General features: G+C 38.3%; 1 protein-coding gene across 3 annotated transcripts in view; it reads left to right on the top strand.

Moving 5' to 3' along the window:
• The window catches only part of LOC135196246 (neurotactin-like), a 189,209-nt gene that overhangs the window by 32,238 nt on the left and 133,694 nt on the right, over positions 1 to 23,277 (top strand). The window lies entirely within an intron of this gene.

Raw genomic sequence — 23,277 nt, 5'->3', positions numbered from 1 at the left:
GTCGTGTAAGGGACAGCGACCAACCTACAAATGAATGCCATTCATCGCAGCGTTTCAAATGACAGATGCTCACTTCTCAAACTGATAGGAGATATTCAATACAGCTGCAGTCCTCGTTTCAATATATATTATATCAAACTGAATTCTCAGGAAACCTAGCTGTTTGCAAGATGCGAATGTGACCTTTCAATTTTTTCGAAGCTGATCCCAAGAATATCTACAAGAAACTAACTCACTCAGGATGAGGCACAGTGTATATATACGTGAATCAAAGACTGAAGGTAGGCAATGAAAACACGACGGTTTTCAACCTCCAAAAATTCTAGCTACTGTGTTTTGGGGTTCTGGGGTGTTATCTTGATAGACTACTTACAAAAGGGTCAAACCATTAATAAGAATGATTAAACATTAGAAATTAAACATCTGAAAGAAAGCAATCCAGAGGAAATACGGGCTGATTGAAGTTACCGCCTCTCTCTTCGAATCCTGTCTCCTAGTCTTTACAGGCTCAGATTTTGAACGTATTATATCTGTTCCGTAGACTCAAATTCCATTTGTCTGGCCACCGTTTCGAAAGCTATAATGGAGTCAACCATGCTGCAGTTGAGTATTTGGAGGCTTAGGATGAACCTCTTTGCTCGCTAAGAAGGACAAAGCGAATTAAAGAGACCGGAAACTATGTTGTAAAAAGTTTCTAAGTGATTCTGGTGTTTACGGTCTGCAGTGATATCTTACGGTTCTGTTTTCATGAAAATAATGTTTTGTTACGTTTCCCAATCTTAAAATTCTCTTTAGATACCAAGCCGCCACCAAGTTTCAGCTTTATGCATGCGTGCGTGCGTGCGTGTGTGTGTGTGTGTGTGTGTGTGTGTGTGTGTGTGTGTAGAATTTTTCTCGGCACATTTTCTTTCTTATTCGTTATGGTCTTCTTAATTTAATAGCTTTACCCGGCAAGAACTTCTCCTTGGCTTAGGGTCTTCGGCAAAGAAATGAGATTTTGAATCTTTCTTTATATAATGTCACTAATTTTCGGGTAGCGGATAGGTGTCAAGGCATACATCTCACAAATAGAATTCCATATATGTTTAATCTTGAAGGAACAATAGCAAAATTATAATTCCAGAATACAGAAAACCACAAGCTGTCTCGGGTGCCAAGAATCTCAAAAGACCCAGGTGAGTGTGAAAGTGTTGCGGTGGGGGGAAGAGTGAGCGCGCGTGCGCGGGACGTACGTATGCTAACCGGTTATCAACGAACGAGGGGTGTAACATTATCGCGGAGGATTAAGGCCTGCTTCTTCTGGTGCTCCGGCTGAGCATACTGTGTCTGGAACTTTCCTCCTTGCAGACTTTACTTTAATGCTCATTATCATACAATGTGAATAAAGTATCGTGCACAATTTTCTTTTGCTTTGATCAACGTCGGAAGCCCTTTCCCTAAAGTATGAAGAAATTACCATGCATAAATACTGACTGACCATTTACGATGGTATCATAAATATTTCAATTCTCAACATTATGTATATACTGGAACAGTAGTAAATTTCGTAAGTTTTAATGCTACCCAGCAGTCGCAATACCCTTTGATACTTATTACAATGAATTACAATGAATTACTCATCCCCATGCAACAATAACAGAGAATTCCGTTTATATTTTTCTGTGATAATACTGAACCTGCTTTAGATGTGTACAAGCAAAGAATGTTACTTTCACGGAATACTTTTCTATTATTACAACAGCAAAAGTATTCCCGCCTCTGCTTTTAGTTTAGTTATTTTTAGGACACTGTGGCACCGCTGTTAATTGGAGAATCATTATTGACCGGTTTATGAGTAAAATATAAATTCTTTGTTGCTGTACAAAAAAAGCAAAAAATAAAAATAAATAAAAAATTAAGTGGTGAAAAAATTTGGTTATTTATATTACACATTTTTTTTCACAAGAATTAAAGTACTACATCAGTATTATCGTAAGACACCGGTTAGATTTAAGGACATGCTTATGGTCTTTAACGCAGTTATAACCAAAGAGCATTTGAGGGTGTAAATAGCTATTAGATTTTGCCATAATGATATCAGTTAGTCAACTTTATATTTCAAAATTAAAACACTTCGATATGCATTTATATATAGAGAGAGTCATAGTCTTGATATATATTGTTAACGTATTTTATATACTTGTTGGATGGTCATCACTCCTTGGAAATTTATATCTGAGGTGTCAATCCGCCCATATCTATATATGTATATATATATAATATATATATATATATATATATATAATATATATATATATATATATATATATATATATATAGATAAGGGCGGATTGACACCTCAGATATAAATTTCCAAGGAGTGATGACCATCCAACAAGTATATAAAATACGGTAACAATTCAGTTGTTCTAGTTCTTTAAGTGAAATCTTAATAGTTTAATATTCGTTATAATTTTTGGTTACTCTGTCATTTCATCCTTCTGTCACTCCATTGTTGTCTCTATGAAATGTCACTCCTTCGATACAGACCCATAGTATGTATGTAGTATGTATGTATGTATGATGTATGTATGTATATATATGTATAATATATATATATATATATATACATACATATATATAATATATAATATATATCAATATATATATATATATATATATACATATTTTACTAAAGTGACAGCCGAATAACCATCAGTTACAAGAAAAATCGCCATCAGTTGTAGAGTCGGGGTCTTTTTGAAATAATAATAATAATAATAATAATAATAATAATAATAATAATAATAAATTCTTATTATTATTACTATTTCATTTCCTTGCGTCTAGTCGCACGCCACGCCATTTCAGAGCCATAAAAACTAGAATGTAGGAGAAAAATAACAGAATTTACATAAACTGAAAAGCTCTATGAATATTCTTCAATATTTGCATGTATAAAAGACATTGTTCCTGGATTATGCAGATTTTCCGTTCAAATTCTGACGACCGGTGGGCGCGATATGAATTTCTTTCTTTCTTCCGGTCAGCATTTGGATTTATTTTCTATTCTCTATATTGGCTCCCTTTTTCGTAAAAGTTCCGTGTTCTGCCTGTCAAGCAATGTATTCTTTCAGTATAAACATTCTTGACGTGTCTGCGGTCATTTCTTTGCTTATTCGGGAGAGATTGTAATATATACATAAGATAATAATACCTTCCTTTTCATGTTCGTCACAATTACCTCAGGAATTGTCTGCTCAATGTTGATTGTGTTTTTCTGATGTATATTATTTTTCTTTTTGTAATGATACGATTATTGCGGAAATTTACATCTCATTCTAAGAAAAAAAAATAAAAAAATGGTATGTTAAATAATTTTAAGTTAAATTATGTTTTGAAAGATACAACATAAAAGCATTACGTTGAACAGAGAGAGAGAGAGAGAGAGAGAGAGAGAGAGAGAGAGAGAGAGAGATAGGGTGTGCAATGCAAAAATGCAATTTGTACCTCATGCAAATGCTGAAATTGCATGTAGTTGTGCTTTCACGCATCCTGCATACAAAACGGAGGTAATGCTTTAAGAACTTATTTCGAGCTTGCCTGGGGAAATGGTGGGCGATATCCATGAATAGTAGATTTGGCAATATGAATGAATTATCATGGGAGTCTCCAAAATTTACGGTGACACAAAGCAACGATACGTTTGTTTATTTAAAGAACTGATTAAGCTTGCAGATCCCCCCAAAGATATATTGTTGGCTTCCAGCTTTGCGAGATGATAATTCTTAGTTGTAATTAAACCAGAGCTCCCCAACAGATGTTTATCAACACGAGTGGAAACCCAAACCATAATATTGCGCTTTGCTTCAAATTCTAGCAGCTGTAATGAAGACTACTTTCATCGGAAGTGGCTGCCGTTGCTTTATTGTGAAATTCGTTGCATTTCGCTGTATCCACCCCTAGGGCAACAACTCCCATATCGCAAACGGGATACAATTAAACGAATGAATATGGATCCGGTGACGGTCCTCCCGTGACGCCGCACTCGGAATTGAAAGTTGCTCTGCGCTCATTGTTTTTTGTAGAAGGTGGCTGGGGCTTCGAAAGCTACTTTTGTTTCTTTTGTGGGATCTTGTTTACGTAAGTACGGATTAATGCTTATATATATGGCCACAGGTAAATGCCTAATAATACTAAAGCGAAAAAGAGGCTGGGTTTGTGCACTAATGGATAGAATTAAGTATATATTTAGAATTTATTACGCGGACAGATTTTGCAGTTGTACTATACTCTCCAACCCAGTGCGCCCAAAATCTTTATTGCAAGCTCTCTCTCTCCCTCTGTATATCAAGAGAGAGAGAGAGAGAGAGAGAGAGATTTTCAGCTGGACATCGATTATTTCGCTATGGTTATGGTGTTTTGATTCCCATCGTTGGGGACCATTTGGGCAACACAAAAACAAGATTACCGACGGGCAACGCGGCTCTCGTTCGAACGCGCGCTTCTATTTGAGTGAAAGTACAGACAGGCATTCGGAGATAGATTTTGAAAATGCTGGGCTCTCGTAATATCAATTCGGGTTTCGCTTCAGATATGAAATATGTATGCAGGAATAGTTCTGAACTTTGAAAGGTTCCTTTCACAAACATAATTAATTTGGTAAAGGATATTGTTAATATAACATGTATATATATATGTATGTATGTATGTGTGTATAGGTAGTTAAATAGATAGATACACCAATACAATCTAAAATTGCAGCGATTCTTATCATATAAGTATTTGATAATTACTTTTGGACTATAATTGTCAATATTCTCTCATGTTTTAAGTTCGTTATTTCTTCGCAGATTGAGAATCCACTGTTGCATAAAATTTCAAGTATCCTTTCGTTCACTTCGAGACTTCAATCTTTCTGGATACTTTAATTCAAACTGATGCTCAATAAACACACTAAATACTATATAGTATATATAAATACAATATATTATATATATATATATTTTATATTATAATATATATACTACTATATATAATATAATGTTGCTATGTATTATTAATTATATATATATTTCTCAACGTTTGTTCCTCAATGTAAGTGGTTTTTATTGCGTTACTTTTATTTTTCCGTACTTTTTTCCCCCTTGACTCTTCTCGTTTAGCGCATGCGCAGTCCAGTCTTTGAAGCTGAGAAGTTTAAGTGGCTTATTTGGTTGCTTTTAAACGATGTGAGCATAATAATAATAATAATAATAATAATAACAACACAATTCCATCTAAATTATTAATTTACTAGAAAGCACAATCCTCTCGCGGTGACAAATCTTCATGAATATGCCAGCAAGGAAAGTTAACGACTGCAAAGTAGGGCCAGTTATTCCCAAGAGCGCTTTCACTCGAAAGTTCGAAATGAGTTTCCGACTTTCCCTCCTGAAGCGCCGCTAATTGGGAAGGGATCTTGTTTACACGAATAGATAATGGGGGCCAGGCCCCGCCGATGAATAATAGCCCGGGTATGATAATATGTAGCGATCATATACCACATTTAAGTGGATGCTTCGTCATCCGCTGCTCTCTCTCTTCTCTCTCTCTCTCTCTCTCTCTCTCTGTCACTGTTTAAAGTTGTTACCCTGTATGAGAGAGGGAAAGAGTTTAAGTTTATATCATGAGGGCGAGAGAGAGAGGTGTTCAAAAAGGGCATATCTATAGAGAGAGAGAGAGAGAGAGAGAGAGAGAGAGAGAGAGAGAGAGAGAGAGAGAATATTTAAAGGGTTAGATCATGAGGGAGAGAGATGTTTAAGAAGGGCAAAGAGAGAGAGAGAGAGAGAGAGAGAGAGAGAGAGAGAGAGAGATTCAGTGCCTTTGTGAGTGCCAATGTGCTTGTTCATTCAGTATCATTGTGGTTATCATGGTGTGAGAACAGTAGGAGGAGGAGGAGGAGGAGGGAGGAGGAGCAGGAAGAAGGAAGCCATGAGTCCTCGTGCAGGTGGTCCTCATCTCCAGAAGAGCCGAGAGAGTGTCCTTGACGCAATCAATGCTTTCTAGTCCTCCAGAACCGAATATCTCTCGGAGTTGATACGCAGACGATAAATACAACTAAATAAAAAAAATTTTTAGTCAACACAACTTCGATAAGTAAAAGGAACGGAACCAGTTGTCAGTTTTGTCACAGATATTTTAGGCATGAATCATTTTCCTCATAGAAAGATTACAAAATAAAACAAAAGCAGCAATGTAGTTAACCATAGCACAATTATCAGTTTTTTTTTGTGCTTGCGTTTTTTCTCAGTATTGAAGCGTTGCTTATCCCTGGGTTGCAACAACGTAATTATCTGACCAAATTGAGTGTAAATCTCAAGGACAGGAGAAAGAAAGAGGAAAAAAGCCCATTCACGACACTTACATGAAACAAACTGATCGATGATGATGATAATAAAAGCGATAATCTTGATATTATGTCGGTGATGGCGTCAGTGATTTTTATAGAAGCAAGTTGATCAGTTTTTCATTAGAAATTGTAGCAAGATCGGATACCTACGTTACTTGGAACATTTAATACGTCGAAATTCACCCACTTCTGAACGTCGATGCAAACCACATCTGGGGAGTTCCTCGCAAAGACCGGGTGAGCCTCTCTAATGAATTCATCTCTGTTAATGAGAAAATAGCGAAGTGCTGAGCGGCCGGAAAGACGCTAATCCCAACAATAAAGAGGATCTTGAACGCTTCGTGTCTAAGTAGGTGTGACCAGATAAAAGGCTTCAGGAAGATCTGAGAACTTTTTCGTCCTAGAATCCTGATTCCCTCCCCAGGTTTCACACGTTACGTTCAATTCAGTAGCTCACTTTTACTTAGGAGAAATTATTCCCGCACTTGACTCACCCCTATTACGCTCCGTTGTATCATGACAGGTTGGAAATAACCACATTAAATAAAATAAATAAAGAAACGAGTAAAAATTAAATTAATAACTGTTATAAAAAAATAGAGGAAGAGGAAAATTCGAGATGTAGACACCCTCTGAGCAAGAAAGTTGCTACAATGAAAGCAGCCCACGCAACACCAATTTTTTTTTTTGTGGGGGAGCGGGTATTAAAGCCCATGTTTTTCGAATTCACTTAGTCAAGGGAAGAGTTTGCAATCTTTTTAATGAATGTGAGAAATAATCCAGACTTTTATTCCCAAGCAAACCGGAATATTTTAGTTCAGTGCTGTTGAAAAACGCTATCTCTGTGTACCTGGCATTAGCCCGTTGTGGTGGGTTGCAAACTCATCTCCACAGACTGTCTGTCGAAACCCTCATTCTCAGAGAGAGAGAGAGAGAGAGAGAGAGAGAGAGAGATAGAGAAATATACGTACACACACACACACACACACACATATATATACATATATATTATATATATATATATATATATATATATATATATATATATATATATAATATATATGTATATATATGTGTGTGTGTGTGTGTGTGTGTGTGTTTTAATATACATACATGTACACACATACATATGTATTATATATTGGTGTGTCTATGCTCAAAAGCATGATCTAAAAACGACTTAATTATCGAAAATGAAAGGCCGTTTCATCCACAACATGTTTACTGAACAGAGCTATTTTCTTTCCTCGGCTAATTACCGTTTTGGGTGTCTCAATAGTTAAAGGTCGCTAAGTCCAAGCAGGGCAAAATCACCCGTCATGATCGCAGCAAGCAGAGCTTTAACGACTTGACTTTTAACCTTATTGACATGAGTCACTCCATAGGATTAATCACTCGGTAATCATTCCACTTCATCTCTACTGCGTAGTATTGTATCTCTATTTATATCAGTAAGGATGTTCGCGTTCGGTTTTCCATATTGTTAAATGAAACGGGTAGAAATTCTAAGATCAAGAAATGTCCAAATCGTTTTTAGGGAACACCCGAAAATACGTCTTTCATTGTCCTTCTTCCTGAGTATTTCATCTCGTGCCGAGAACCATCACGACGACCACCGTCAGGAGAGAAATCATTACCGAATGGCATGTTGGCGGCGCTGGGCCTCAGCCGCCCTGTGGTTAATCTACTTAAGAGAATAAACCGTATTAGTCGAGAGGAAAACCTCATCCGAATTCTGAAGCCGTTTTATTTTTACGTTATAATTAGGTTTGTTTGTTTATGAGGAGTTTTTACGTTGCATGGAACGAGTGGTTATTCAGCAACGGGACCAACAGCTTTACGTGTCTTCCGAACCACGTCGAGAGTGAATTTCTATCACCAGAAATACACATCTCTCACACCTCAATGGAATGCCAGATAATCGAACTCGCGGTCACCGAGGTGTCAGGCCAAGACCATACTGATCACGCCACTGAGGCGCTTACGTTATAATTAGGAAGATAAAATTATTTTCCTCTTGGCCCCAAGTCTCGCTGCTCAAGATGGGGTAGAATGAAGCCAATGGAGTATAAAAAAACAAATTTTTTTTTTTTATATCTGTTGTGAAATAAAAGGAGAATATTAATGAAATGAGACATGAGGTCTTCCATATCAGTTTTTACCTATTTATCTCTCCATCCATCCATCTGTCTATCTATTTGCCTGTCTATCTGTCTTATTGATTGATTTATAGACTTTTGGCAGACATGCCAAAGCACTGGGGCAACTAAGGCCATTCAGCGCTGAAACGGAAATTGGCAGTGAAAAGGCTCGATAGGTGTAGCAGGAGGAAAACGTCGCACTTGCACTGTGAATTAATTGTTACGAGGAGGTGGACAGAAAGATGGAAGAAAGAGAATATGAACGGAGGTAGAGTAAAAGGAACGAAAGGGGGTTGTAGTTAGAGGACGAAGGGATGCAGCAAAGAACCTGAAGTAATGCCTACATTGCACCGCATGAGGTGTACTGACGACACTAGGCCCCTTCGGGTTCTATCTGTCTCAGCTATTTCTTCTCCTTCTCTATGGATATTCATTCCATATGTTAAATGTATTAGATGATCATTCTAACCAGTATCATAAAATTAATCATTTTTATGGTATTATTTAAGAATGGAATTTATTTTTTATACAAACCGGTAAGGAATAGAAGAGGGACGATGACCGAGTAAATATTTCAACTGCAGGTAGTCTCGCAGGTGTGTGTGTGTGTGTGTGTGTGTGTGAGAGAGAGAGAGAGAGAGAGAGAGAGAGAGAGAGAGAGAGAGAGATGTCAGCGGTTTATCTGAACTGCTAACACCTCTCTAAACCAGCACAATTATTCTCAAACAGGAAGAAACCTCGAATGGAAACCGACCACGGAATGATGAGAGTGGGCGCTTTAATTGCCCAAATGAGGAGACTCGTGGAGAAGAAACGTCTCTGATGTTGGTGGCCAGTCCTCCATCACAACATTTCTGATGCAATCGCTTAATGCAGCATTAATGTCCAATGGGGCGATGCAGGCGGGGACACCGGAACTCGAATATGCAAATTTTTCGACTCCTGAATATTTATGGCATCTGATTCAACTTTACAAATCGTTAAATCAACGAAAAAAAACTTCCGACAATTAAGCAAAAACTGAGTTAAATGTCTTTGTTCATGAGTATACTTACACGTTAACCTCATTAGTGTGACGTGATTGATGGAAAGTAAATTGGACGGTCGAGCAGGGATGATTTTTTAGGTCACTTTTTGTTTCTGGAGTTTTTTTTTCTATCGTTAAGGCCAATTTAATTTTTTCGGCCAAACTTTATTTTGTCAAGGACGACGGGAGTGGAATAATAACGAAGACAGAGAAAAGACTGCGGCAACTCTATTCTCAGATTGAGAAAGAAAGGTTTTTATTCTTTTCTGTGAGTCGCCGTGACTTTTACCGGCTTGATATTCCATTATTTTTCTGTTTTATTTCTCTATTACTTACAGACGTCTTATTCTTGTATAATATGTCTTGGGGAATACACGCTTTACAATATCTTTATACTCACTTAATTGTTCAATTTGACGTAGCCATAATTTTTCATTTCCAGTTTCTTGAGCGAATAGAAGCAGCTTTTTTGTTGTTGTCCTTTTTTCGTGACAATGCCTCAAAGACCTACAGATATCAAAGGAAATTAACATTCCCGAGGAACTATTGGAAAAAACTTGACGTTTTACTTAACGGTAGATCTTTGAACAGTTTCATCTCGAGATGAATGAAATAAACCATTTATTATATATTATATATTATATTATATATATCTTATATATATATATATATATATATATATATATTATATATACACGTGAACAAGACATTTTGGTTAACAAGATGTCTTGTTCACGTGTGTTTTTTTACGAATATTCTCAGTCACAGCTTAACGTGAGGATTGCTTGCGTAGTACTAATATTTAAGCATTTCAGTATAACTGAGGTATATCATTGAATCTCCCTAATACTTAGGCATGCAACCCTGTGCATGTCTTGTAATGTATTTCATATATACGTATATATATATATATATATATATATATACGTATGTATATATATAATATATATATATATATATATATATATATATATATATATATATATATATTCGTATATATGAAATACATAAGACATGCACAGGGAGCATGCCAAGTATTAGGGAGATTCAATGATATACCTCAGTTATATTGAAATGCTTAAATATGAGTATTACGCAATGCAATCCTCACGTTAAGCTGTGACTGAGAATATTCGTAAAATACACACGTGAACAAGACATTTTGTTAAACAGCCAAGGAATTGATTAGTTCCACACGAAGTAAGACTCTCTCTCTCTCTCTCTCTCTCTCTCTCTCTCCGCGTCTTTTCAGTGTTTAGTGTGTGAAATTCAGAATAATAGGACTTAATTGCCTCAGCCAGCAGTTATTTCTAGTTTTATTTACATTTGACTAACATACAGTCATGCATTATATCATTGGACTTTGGCGTTGAAAGAGTAATTCAGGCCTTTAAATAACAAATAAGGGGCAAATTTTATTATGGTAAATGTTTTCAGATTTCTAGTTAATGATAAAGATAACAGTAAGAATTTCATCCAGATGATTCTATAATAACTTTCACTTTTCATGTTAACTCCTCATAGTGTTTATAGTTTTTATATAATTGGAGTTCTGGCTTCAATTCTTTAACGTACACAAAATTAGTCGCATGACTGTATAACGGTTTAAGCGAAGAGGTTTTGCGGGTTGGAGAGGATTCTTGTCAAGCTTATGAAACAATTGCGTCACTGCCTTCGGCACTTTGATAATTTGGGGTTTGAATGGCAAAAAGAAAAAAAAAATCACGTCCTTTTTAGCAGATAATAACAACGCCCGGAAGAACGTCCAACGATGCCTTGGACAAGAAGCCACACTCGTTAGGCTCTCTCTCTCTCTCTCTCTGTGGTATACATTAGAGGTGCCTCACACTAAGGGACCTGGGGCAACTCGAACAAGATGTAAGGTCTGTAAGGTTAAGGTAAGCTCTCTCTCTCTCTCTCTCTCATTCTTCAAAGCGAGAGAGAGAGAGAGAGAGAGAGAGAGAGAGAGAGAGTTTCTCTTCGTATCTCCCCTCCGCAGAGAAATGAAGCCCTTTCCTCTGTCATTTCGTATCTTTCTCTTTTATCCTGAAAAATAGAGAATCTTATTTCATAGAAGACTGAATTTCTCTCTCTCACAGAGGAATGAAGCTTCGCTGCATTTTACAGTGAAACTCCGCCCCCAACTCTCTCTCTCTCTCTCTATCTATCTCTCTCTCTCTGCGCATATATGTGTGTAGGTGGATGTACGCACCCCTATTTCTCAGGGGGACCCTCAAATTTTTCGGTGTTGAGTATCATTCGCATCCATTACTGTTTCTGGACCGCAGGAAGAATTCCCTTGGCAAATGTTACCCACTGATAATAAATGTACAGGCTGTGTTTTTCTGGTCATTTCTTCTCGACTGTTTGAATGGAATATACGTTCCTACGTCTTCTTGCAACTCACACTGCAATGTTGTGCATTCCGTATGCGGTAGACAGTCGACGGTCGTAGCAGATTTTTCCCTCGCAAACGGATGTCGGTTTTCCCAAGGGTTATATATAAATTACTCATCCCGCCATTTTTTTTTTTTTTTTTTTTTTTTTTTTTTTTTTTTGTCGTTGGTCTTTGGGGTCTGTTCCGAGTCCCATAACGAAGTTACCGTAAACTGCAAACTATTTTACTATATTAATATTTATGACAAGAGAGGGCACGGAAGCGTTTCAATTGAAAGTTGAAAGAGACTGTCCATAAGAAACACAATATCTAACAGAAATTAGGATTCGTTTAAAGAGCTGTATTTCGAACTCTCGTGGGATCCTCTACCCGACATTGAGACAGAGAGAGAGAGACAGAGAAAGAGAGAGAGACAAAGAGAGAGAGAAGGGTGGCGGGGGGGGGGTGCGCTTATTGTGTAGTTTAAACGTGTTTGGAAACTATCTTCATTAATTCATTAAATAAATCTGAAAAACAATTATTTATTAAATGCCATCTCTTTTATTACATTTGTAGAAATGTTTGATGATAACCTACTAAAGTATCTATATCAGGCGAGTCAAAGTCGTTATTTCATCATAACAGTTCATCAACAGTGTGTTCATCAAGTAACCTCCAAAATCAAAGGCTGTACTGATCGATCCTGAACAGAAAATGCCATTTGAACTTTAGCTTCACTCGATATCCTCACTAATATTCCCCTGCCACTCAGCCAGACAACTGGGTCAAAGCTATCCCATCTAATAAAGAACACAAGCAGTATTCTTCAGTATTTCCTCGCATATCCCCCCGCCCCCCCAACACACACACGCAAAACCCCTTCTTCCCGACACCTCGTTTCGTCTCTACCATCTATCTATCTGAAATGGGAGAATCGTCGCGATCAGGTGATGACGCATCGTAGGGAATTTCGAGATTTACTGGTTCCCACCATCGGTACTTTCCACGCACAGGATGTGTGCCTCAATTACTCTCGCCCGGTGAACCGCTGTAGTGTAAAGAAGCGAAAGCAGGTGTACCGACTGTGCTTGACGACGATCTTTTTAACAAAGGAAAATGAATCGCAAAGTTTTCTGGCAGGTGTTGGAAAGGAAGAACGTTCTTGCGAAGCAGATGTTCATGTTCCGTCAGCGACGACACTTTTTCATGTTCATTTACGTTTGGAATGATCATTGCGCTATTCTAATTCTATAGCGTTCAATAATACGAATTCATATGATGCTAACACGTTCGATGGAGGAATGGAAATCACTTTTGTCACTGATTCGTGCGTATAATAGACGCTGACGCAGAAGCTACCAAATCCGTCCCACCTAATCAGGACGTCATCACACCTGCTCTCTGCTCATTCTCACACCCCCTCGATCCCTTGAATCCTCAGCTGAGAAGGGATTGCTTCAATTACTCGTCTATATTCTCTCTCTCTCTCTCTCTCTCTCTCTCTCTCAGTTCCAGCATATGGTAACCTAATCTAGAGGGGGACGACTCCAAGACTGCGCGTTGCCTCCTGTACACGTCGCCCGAAGCTCTTCTCTCCTCAAGGATACAATTACCCTCAAGTTTTTTTAGACTTATCGTTCAGTTTCCTGCCAGCGCTAAGCACCTCTTTATCCCTGCCTCTCCCCCTCTCCCTCCCCCTACCCCTGGAATCTCTCCTTCTCTTTTTGTTGGTCCTGTATTTCGTTTTTCCCCGCTGATACGAAAGCCTAAAATTTTATATATATATATATATATATATTAATATATATATAAATATATATATATAAAAATGGGGGGTTTGTTTGTTTGTTGTTTTCATTTTCGTTTTATATTGTCCTTTTTATTCTCGGAAAAAATGAATTTAGGAAAAAAAACTATTGTTTTATTCAGTGAACTATATCCTGGCGATCTTGATTTTGTATTTCCCGTTTTCCTTTGCCCACACGCCTCTCAGTTCCTACGTTGCCAGGCCTTATTCAATTCTTCCTTCCATGCCTTCCCACTGATTGCATAACCGAACAACGCAATCAATTTCGGCAGCGCAGGGGCCACACAGGTTTTAATTGCGCCGTGTCCAATTCGCAGTTCTTTTTCGCCTTCGTTTTGCCGTTTTGCATTCCCCAACCGCCACCAACTCTATCCGCTTCCGTCAACAGCGCCACCCTCCCTCCTCCCCATCCCCAGGACCACGAACTCTCCACGCCACTCCCCCACCACCTTGCCTATTCGTCATTGAACGCAAGTAATGAATCTCACGTGTTCGTACATTCAAGTGCAAAATGCTCTTTGGGTGTGGGGGGAAGGTGACGACCAGGTGTGAAATGATAGTATACCTACTACTGGCGTTGGTGGTATTTAGGGAGAAATGTTGGCATGAGGGGATTTTAAAGCGGAAGGAGAGAGAGAGAGAGAGAGAGAGGAGAGAGAGAGAGAGAGAGAAAACAATAAAATGATAAGGTCAAAGGAAAGCATAAATTGCAATGTGGAGAGTACGACACATGGACTACAATTTTAGCTCATTTATTCTGAACTTTAGCCCCCATACTGCTGCCCTCTGGTGCCAACGGCTAACACCCAGCCCTCTCCGCAGAAAATCACACTCCCTTAGCCACCAGCACTCTCATCCAACAACGGCGGCAGGATCTCTTGAGGCAAACAGACGAACTCACACCGGAAGCACTTCCCTCTATCTCCTCGTCTGATGGAACACCTGAATGTCAATGTTGTTCTTAACCCCGCTTCCCTCCCTCCCTCCCTCTCTCTCCTCTCTCGCCCTCTGCTCTCCCTCCCTCTTCTCCCCTCCCTCCCCACCGCACTTTTATAAAGCACCCAGCTGCTGTTGTGATATGCCCTCGTGCCCTGTGAGAGGGAAGGAGGGAGGGAGGAAAGGAGGGGTACTGTATTCGATGAGGAACTGGAAGACTAAATTGTAGTTCATTTCTAATTGGTGGGAAAATCTGAGAAAGACCCAGTCTGTTTTGAATGAAAACTGAGACGTAACTTTGCATTTTTTGATGAGGGTAAAGGAGCTTTACGTTCAGAGAGAGAGAGAGAGAGAGAGAGAGAGAGAGAGAGATTATTTGAAAACACGAGGAAAAAAGAAAGGCATAATGAGGCAAGTAGTAAATGCTTACCTTGAAGTGTGTCTAATATTATTCTATATTGAAAGGATTCTTAAATGAAATAAAATTTAGAATACAATCCGGCTCTTGCCGTCTATATATATATAGATATATATATATAAATATATATATATCTATTTAAATATACTATATATATATATATATATATATATATATATATATCTATATATATATAGTATATATATATTTCGCTAGTTATATCTGTAGCATAAGACGAACTCATATAGACAGGACTATAATGGGTACGAAAATCCCAAACTTCACGTATCTCTAAGAATATTCTACATTACAAGGATTGTAAAAAAAAAAATTTTTTTTGAGAAGAGTCATCAAATTGGCGTCTAAAACTGTTGTTGTCTTTTTCAGAGATTGATTAATTTGTTAGTTGTTACTGGCGTCGCAACGACGAGGTTATTGACGCCGTCTTTCAGAGAACTGGTGTCCCTTAAAAGGATCTAATTATTTAAACGCATAAAAATAATTTATAGTAAATTATACATACAAAACATTACGATACATACACACGCACGTATATAATATATATATATATATATATATATATATATATATATATACATATATATATATATATATATATATATATATATATATATATATATATATATATACATAATATATATAATGTTGTATCCTTAACCGTACAAATAGGTAGATCTATGTTTATTTGATGCTGGTCTACAAATATAACTAGGGAATTAATAATATTAATAATAATGTTCTCGTTACCCGCATCAATAAAGATTTCGGTATATAAACATATCGAAACTTTGCTAAGAGCTTCCGAGAGCCTGTTTATCACATGATTACTCTGAGCGCTGTTTGTTACTCAAAAAAAAAAAAAAACCAGGATAAAGGGAAATCATTATTTTTGAGATCAACTCTGATGTCCCCATAAAGAAGCCCCCTTTCATTCTTGGTTTATTTATTATTGCATAATTAGATACCAGTCATCCAGACAAAATTTCATTAAAAAAAGTTCACAAATAACACCGAGGACACTTCATCCGTTCAGAAGGATGGGCTGTGTATGATGACAGAATAACTTCCTACGCGTACATAAAACAGCGTCGTCTACTGTAGAACCCTTTCGCTCGTAGTACAGGCTGACAAACCCATTATACAGGAAAGCTTAGTCTACTCTACATCCCCCTTCTGCGCGCCGTAAATAAAATCCGCTAACGGGTAGGACTTGTATATTTTTTTTCCTCCTAACCGTACTACGCCTTTTAATAAACGCGTTTTATCGTAGCATTCGCCGGCATTGTTGCTAACGCAAAATACTCCTGCTTCTATCCTGTGTCCTGGTTGTCTAAATGAAGTATTGAATGAAATGACGCCATTTGGCTATCTAGTTGATCAAACTACAGAGCCTAAAAAACATTTGTTGCAGAGCTCTCGCCTGTGCAACATGGTCCGTGCGAAATGGTTGATGGAAAGGAAAAGAATAGTGAAGAATAGCTGACGGCTTGCTCAATAAAAGCTGTACTCTAATATCCCTCTATCGTCTTTTATGGAGCGCTTTGTGCCGTGTAATTAAATTTCCTTTGTTTTTTCATAAAGAGAGCCATAGGGTGCACCTCTCTCTCTCTCTCTCTCTCTCTCTCTCTCTCTCTCTCTCTGCATGTGATATACGTACAGCAGGAATGTACCATGGAGAATCTCTCTCTCTCTCTCTCTCTCTCTCTCTCTCTCTCTCTCCAGCATGTGATATACGTACAGCAGGAATGTACCATGGAGAATCTCTCTCTCTCTCTCTCTCTCTCTCTCTCCAGCATGTGATATACGTACAGCAGGAATGTACCATGGAGAATCTCTCTCTCTCTCTCTCTCTCTCTCTCTCTCTCTCTCTCTCTCTCTCTCCTATGTCCAGCATGCGATATACGTACAGCAGGAATGTACCAAATTTGTAGCGTGCATGACAGGTTTGTAGATTTCTGGCGAACTTTTGTTTAATTAGAACTTGATTTCTGACAGGAGATTCTCATAATGAAATACTTCTGTTTGATGCATTGCTTACTGAAGAGAGCTACTGAATTCAAGAAACTCAAGTAGGAAGAAATATTAAACAGATGAAAGCCAACGGTTTAAACTATTTCTCGTTTTCTTGGAAACTGATCTTGTTTGCCTCTGGGATTTCGGTTTGCGCTTCTTTTCATGGTCCTAAGGCATCGTTTTAGAAAGGTACCTTTTAGAATTATTAATACGAAATTAAAGGGGCGGAATGAACGAAAACTAATTAAATTTGCTCGTGGAAATAAATTTAGTTTCTGGCCGGTAAATTCACTTTGAGCCGAGAGTTGAGCTTTTCAATAAAAAAAATTTGCTCTCATTCATTTGTCAAACACCACCACAAAAATGTCCTCCTTGACTGCAATGAAAACATTACATGGAGAACTTTTTGTGATAAAGGAGAATTAGTCAAATCATTACAAACAAATATAAAATGAAAAGAACAGCAATATCTTAAAATGCAAAACAACTCGGCAGAGGCACTTGTTGAAGATCCCTCGGATGACAGGTTAGCGGCCGCCGGCGGATGACTGCTTGTAATATCACCCCATTGCCTTGACGGCTGGTTTTTATATCACCCGCTACGGACTTGAACAGGTGAATGGGTTATGCCCTCAGGCCCTCATTCTTTGTTGGCAATTATTTACACACACACACACACACACACTATATATATATATATATATATATATAGATATATATATATATATATATATATAATATATATATATATATATATACACTTTTACCGGAAGTGTTTACAGATTACAATCCATGATTCAATATGAAACCTTGTTAAGTCTAAGATGTTACAGTTTTTTCGCTCTCGAAATAAATGCCCACTGTATAATATCACTATTTTCTCTGTTACACGGGTCTGCATTTGTAATAAGTTGCGAGGAAAAACTCGTCGAACTTAGAAAAAACAGGAGATGGCTCACCGCATTCATAATCATTCATCAGTGGGTCTGCTCAGCTGCATCATCTCTTTCTATACTTAATTTTGTCCTGTTCCTCCCCTTGGTTCTACAAATATGCCCCTCTAATTGGAAGCTTAAAGCTTGTTTTTTAAGTTTATTTCAAGAACTTGAAACCATTCCAGAAATAAAGCAAACTGAAACGCAAAGCATTTTTGTAACATTTCGTTGGTTTCGTCTCCCCAGAGTTTGAGATACTCGCACATTCTGATTGGTTATGACTGATTTGTTCCATGCTTTATTTTTCATATATTAGAATAGTTTGGCTTATTTAGGTCACTCTAAGGTCAGGCTCAGTTTTTTTTTATATATCAGTAAATTTATAACGTTTACTGAAACTTTATCATCAAAATATTTGAAAACTGAATTGCGCACTACGTAGGGTTTTCCTAATTTTGAACAAGCAAAAATTCTTCCATACTCAAATATTTGTTCTGTATAGTGGCTGTACATATTTCTTCAACAGTGATTTGTTACCGAGGCATTCATATTGCATCTATACTGTCGTCGGTTTCCTGATCGAAACAGATCAATTAGCCTTACTTATTTGAACCGTATATCATTCATCTCTGGGACACATATAATTTCAGTCACAGAATATTTACGCAGAATTCTTATATCTTATATATTTGAACCTGCACAGATTCCTTTCTTCCTGGGCCTGTTCAGATTTCGTCCCTATTGGACTTGGCAAGAAATCTCCCATATCGACTTAGGACCCAAAACACTCGAGGAAGAAGGGGCGAAATCCGGCAGGGCAGCTATCACGGTCGAGGTGTCTATGCGTTACACTGACACTTGAAAAAATGAGGCTATTATCTAGGCTGTGTGGGGGCTGCTTCATACAGAGTTCTTCGAGTGAAGGAAAATGCAGAGCCCAGTTTTCCATGGAAAGTTGTTTTTGTTCGATTCTTTCAGATTGTCGAAATGCTGTCTTGTTTGTTTGTATGGCGGTTTTACGTTGCATGGAACCAGTGGTTATTCAGCAACGGAACCAACGGCTTTACTTGATTTCCGAACCACGTCGAGAGTGAACTTCCATCACCAGAAGTTCCTCGCTGGACGTGTGGTTTTCGCGCTCGGCTGCCAATCCGAATCCCGGCTCGGCCAACGCGGAATTGGAGGTATTTATTTCTGGTGATAGAAATTCCTTTCTCGCTATAGTGTGGTTCGGATCCCACAATAAGCTGTAGGTCCCGTTGCTAGGTGACCAATTGGTTCCTAGGCACGTAAAAATATCTAATCCTTTTGGCAAGCCCTATGAGAGCTGTTAAGTAAAACTAAGATATACTTAACATTTTCTGTCACCAGAAATACACATCTCTCACACCTCAATGGAATGCCCGAGAATCGAACTTGCGGCCACCGAGGTGGCAGGTCAAGACCATACCGATCGCGCCACTGAGGCGCTCTGAAATGCTGTTTTGTGAGCTTTGCTGCCGTAGAAAACCGGCTCGTCCTTCGGTTGTCCCAGATTTTTTAACATTGCGCCGCATCGCTATTGCTCAGTAAACGACGCAGTAATACACGGTGAAAATGTAAAAGATTTTTAATCAAGCTATATCAATTTTTGTAACATTAAAAGTTTCTTAACAACTGCAGTACTCGTATCTTTTGAATAATAAGATTGTTCTTATGCTAACCCATTTACATTATTTTTGTTAACGAGAAATCTCCATTTAGTAGTGAAAGTATCAACCCTCTCGGTTTTGTCAAAAATGTGTATGTAATTCTGTTGGAAGGCCAATTTGAATCTAACTATTAGGTAATGAAATAGTAAGAATTTAGTCGCGTGAATTTTATGTTTAATTTAAAATGTCTTTGTAGGAAATTTATGTTTGTAATTATCATTTATACGATTGGTTTCTTTTACTATTCAGTCGAATATCTTAACACTCTTTTTAACACAATACATAACGCAGACGTTACGTGACTTAATTAAGTTTAATTGCTATTCATCGCCATTCAAGGAAAAACTTTGTACAAACTGATTTTGCGTTAATCTTCAAATATTAAAAGATTGCACAGACCTTGAGGTCAAGTCTATCATTTTATTTGCGAAGCGAAGCCTGTTTTTCTCCCGGTAGCTTTGAAAAATATTTAGTAGTCATTACCGTATCACAGATACATTGAATATTAACGGGCATAGTTTGTACGCCCTGAATAGAATATTACTGGTACCCTTCTGGATAAATACTTGAAAATATCAGCTGACCAATATTCATACTTACTAAGAGACGATTAAAAGATGGACTGTGGGGTAATATTCAAACCCACTCCTCGGAAAAGGGGTTATACCAGAGTTCAGGAAAACCAGGGGCCGAGGGGAATTCTAGGGTTTTGAAGTGGATTTTCATTCATACGAGAGGTTTAAAATCAGAAAGTACTGTATTACCTTATAATGTAATATCATTACTGCCTATTTCTTGCCTGAGTATGTGTGTATATATGTATGTACGTATGTATGCATCTTTCCCAAATGTATGTTTGCCATAGTATGAATGAACTTACGTTTCCCTATCCAGAGTATGATTTTGCTTTTAGACTGGACTATAGCACACATTTCAGATTACGCTGAATTAACAATTCTAATTTCTACAGAAATATTGACGAATTACTCCTCTATTCAGAAAGTTATTGTAGGCATTTCTAATTAAAACGTTCGAGATAAACAGCGAACTCCCGCTAAAATGACGAGCATGAACATTCCAAACTTCTATTTATATGCACGGTCGTGTTTTCGAGAGTTTTTACAAAGTTCCAAATTGAATTAACTACTTTCCAGCGACTATGAAAGTCGCCTCTTGTAATCATGGTTCGTCGCCTCCAATTTCATAATCGCATTTTGTGATGAAAGACGAACGCGGGAGTGGGCTCTGTTCCGGGCATAATCATTTCCGAGTAATATTTACCGTTAATTTCCTGTAGCTTCCGTTTCCCACATTGACATCACCCTTCATCTCACTTCCTCTTCCTTCTTCTGTGGCTCCGCTGCCCCTGATTAGCTGAAAGAGCTGCTGGATGTGACCTCGCTTGAAGCTTAGGAGATGCTTTGCCCAAGGGGTCCGCCGGAAACGTTTTTAAATGTTACTTCAACAAAGTTCTTTCTCAGTTGTAAGTCCTTCAGTGGCTGTAATAACATTTCCAAACGCCGACGACCCTTCCCTAGTTTTCCAGACTTTTTTACGTATTATGCGACAAAGGCATGCCCGCAAAGTGTAATAGGTTCAAACGCCTGTAGAATTTTACCTTGAAGATTGATTGATTAATTAGCTCTTGTTGGCGTAGACTGCACCTGTAAGTCTTGCTCTTCTAAATGTGTAATTCATATAAGCGTCTTTAGCACCCAAATTGTCTGGACTTTAAAGAAATATCTACATTTCAGTTGACACCGGAATTAGTAGGCTACATATGGGCTGTCCGCGAAGATGGACTGTGGGTTCTGAGATAGAAAGATGGAGAGGATTAAGATGAAGGGAGAGGGAAAAAAACGGTAAAATAAAGACGAAAATAAAAACGACTCCGAATTCTATGAAAACAATCCTTCTCCAAATTCTTTACTTCTAAAGAGCCCGAGTATATAACGGACTTCCGGATATTCTTAGGAATTTGACATAACCTTATCATCCATTTCTCTCCGGTCGACAAACTAATGCAGGGTTCATGGAAATGGATAAAGATAAAAGTCTCTAAGGCGACGCATCAACCGATTTATCTGTCAATATAACTAGTAGCGCGGGAACCGACAATCACTTTCATTGGGGGAAAAGCTCCAGCACCAGACAGAGCCTAAGAACTCCTTCGTGGGTCGTTTCATCACATTTTGAAAATCGATTTGAGCGCCACAATCGCCGGATGCGTTGTCAGCGTTCGTCGCTCCTTTGAAATCGGCTTTGTCTTGCTCATTTCGTAATAAGGACGATGGAGTTGACGTCGTTGATCCCATTCCAAGGTATGGAACTTAACCAGAAAAAAGTAAATAATGGCTGTATATGGATCTCGTCCTCGACGTGGGATTACGTAGCGAACGTTTCCATGTCAATACACATGTAGCAAAGTTGTCAACAGGTCCTGGTCACCTCACTCAAACTTGGGTCTTTGGTTCAAAGCGAGATTAGGAACTATTGGGGATTTTACTGGTTGAACTAAAAGTGTCTGTGAGTTGAGTGAGGTTTGTACTCTCCGATGAAATCAAGTTTTTTTTTTTTTTCCATTTTGGTGTTAGAAGTTTAGCGTTGTTTTATGTGTAAGTACAAAGCATTTTCGTCAAAAGCAAGCATCGCGTCATTTAAGATGTTAATCCTCTTTTAAATATATTCATAGTTCATAAACTAGTTCAGCGAAATACAATTTTGATATTACTAAAGAAATGGTCCAGTTGAGCTGCCCTTCTTAATGAGATGCATATTATTCTCGAAGCCATAATCAGATCTACACTAATCAATCATCTACCTTAAGTCTCACATCAGTATTATATCATCTCGCAGCCCCGCATGGCATCGATCCCGAGTGACGTGAAACATGATCACGTGACTTCACAAAGGGAAGTTCTGCGAGTGATTAGCATTTGGCCGTGTTCTTATCGCGTGACGAGGTCTTGAATTTCTCTTGGGGTGGAAGGATGCCTTTTAAGCGGCCACTGATCTGTAAAAAGAAAAAAAGTACAAAAAAAAGGCGAAGAGAAAGCCACCAAAATATCGGAAACCAGAAGATGCTGGAGTATTCGAGACCACGAGACTTCTCTTGTGCTACGAAGAAGAAAGAAAGATGTTGACAGGGTGGATGTGGGACGATATTGCTGCTCCTCCCAACGTCATCTCGTCACGAGTCCAGCAGCGTCGTTCGTTCACTGCTTGGGATTTACAAGGGTCGGGTCTATCCGATCGATGAAGGGGAGGCAGAGGGGTGGAAGAGGGTGGAGGCACTCTTGTTGGGTGGGGTGAGGGTAGTTGAAGTTAGCAGGGTTGGGAGGGAAACGATGGAGAGAGAGAGAGAGAGAGAGAGAGTGTATGATATCTCATTGGGGCTGCGCTCTAAATGGGTTGCCTTTGCAGAATATCGTCCTCAAGATCTCTTGAACCATTATGAAAAGACCCTACGCGACCGTCACCCGTCTCTCGATGACTAAGATGGGAAAAAAAGAAAAAAAAATAACAAAATTAAAAATAATAA

This window comes from Macrobrachium nipponense, chromosome 17, assembly GCF_015104395.2.
Source record: "Macrobrachium nipponense isolate FS-2020 chromosome 17, ASM1510439v2, whole genome shotgun sequence".
Lineage (NCBI taxonomy): Eukaryota > Metazoa > Arthropoda > Malacostraca > Decapoda > Palaemonidae > Macrobrachium > Macrobrachium nipponense.
The sequence above is the reverse complement of the archived record's forward strand: the minus strand, read 5'-3'. Positions and strand labels throughout refer to the sequence as shown.